Genomic DNA, 1709 nt, shown 5'->3' with positions numbered 1-1709 from the left:
TCCTCTTTCTCCACATCCTCAACAGCATCTGCTGTCACTTGAGTTTTTGATCTTAGCCATTCTGACTAGTGTGAGGTAGAATCTCAGGGTTGTTTTGATTTGCATTTCCCTGATGATTAAGGATGGTGAACATTTTTTCAGGTGCTTCTCAGCCATTTGGTATTCCTCAGGTGAGAATTCTTTGTTTAGCTCTGTAAACCATTTTTTTTTTTTTTAGTTAGAAACATTTTATTTAAATGTGTCAAATAAAAACCCACATTTTCAGACCATAAGATGATAATACATTCAACAAAAACAATATTTACTGCTGTGAATTTTACAGAGCAATAATCCAGATCCATTTTGATTAGATGGTTGATGATCCTTCCTAGGTTACACTTTACAGACATAACAAATCCCTTATAATAATGTAAACAACGGGTGATCTTGAGAACTTCAGTCCATTCTTTCTGGACTTGCACTTCTGTGTGGACTTCCTGATGGGGAACGACTTCTTTTAGGAGATGGAGATCTGGATTTTGATCGGGTGCTTCTTGGTCCTGAAATAGACCTTGATCTTGATCTCGACCTTGAGCGGGATTGGAAATACCTCGATCCTATTATAAAACCAGACCTAGATCTTCTGAGTGAAGATGATCTTGATCTACAAAGAGACACAGACCTTGATCATCGAGGAGATGCTGATCTTCACCTCTGTCCTCCACTCCTGCTGCGGGAGCGAGAGTATCACCTTCCCCTGGATCGGGAATGGGATCTAGATCGTGACCTGCTTCTTCTTCATCGGCTATAGCGATGACAGTCATAAGCATAATGTCCCTTTTCACCACACTCATAGCATCTATCATTAGGATCAAAAGGATGGGCAGGTGGCCTATCAAAACGAGATCTCCAAGGCATGCCTGTTGATAGTTCAAACCTCACTCGAGAACCACAAATCACTTTCCCATCCAATCCTCAAACTGCATCCTCTGCATCTCTGGGGTCTTCAAATTCCACAAAGGTGAATCCTGGAGGATTTCTGGCAATCCACACAGTTCTTAAGAGCACCAGTTCCCAGGTTACCAACATATACCTTGGTTTCTCCTCCATACCGCCCTTAGCCGGCCCACATACTGGGCTCTAGCTTGGAATGCTCACAGCACGAGTAGCACAGAAGCGGCTGCACGACCTCCCCTGCCTGCAATCCCAGCAGCACTCTGGACACCATTTTTTAATGTTTTATTTTTTTTTCTGGAATCCACCTTCTTGAGTTCTTTATATATATTGGAAATTAGTCCACTATCTGATTTAGGATAGGTAAAGATCCTTTCCCAATCTGTTGGTGGAATTTTGTCTTATTGACGGTGTCTTTTGCCTTACAGAAGCTTTGCATTTTTATGAGGTCCCATTTGTCTATTCTAGATCTTACAGCACAAGCCATTGCTGTTCTATTCAATTTTCCCCTGTGCCCATATCGTCAAGACTTTACCCCACTTTCACCTCTGTAAGTTTCACTGTATCTGGTTTTATGTGAAGTTCCTTGATCCACTTAGATTTGACCTTAATAATAGGAATGGATCCATTCGCATTCTTCTACATGATAACCGCCAGTTGTGCCAGCACCATTTGTTGAAAATGCTGGCTTTTTCCCACTGCATGGCTTTAGCTCCCTTGTCAAGGATCAAGTGACCATAGGTGTGTAGGTTCATTTCTGGGTCTTCAATTCTATT

At 41.8% G+C, this 1709-nt stretch overlaps 1 pseudogene; it reads right to left on the bottom strand.

The window, feature by feature from the left end:
• Positions 1–431: 431 nt before the first annotated feature.
• LOC110286446 overlaps positions 432–1709 on the bottom strand; it is a 109539-nt pseudogene continuing 108261 nt past the window's right edge.

Source organism: Mus caroli, chromosome X (assembly GCF_900094665.2).
Source record: "Mus caroli chromosome X, CAROLI_EIJ_v1.1, whole genome shotgun sequence".
Classification (NCBI taxonomy): domain Eukaryota; kingdom Metazoa; phylum Chordata; class Mammalia; order Rodentia; family Muridae; genus Mus; species Mus caroli.
This window is presented reverse-complemented; position numbering and strand designations above follow the sequence as displayed.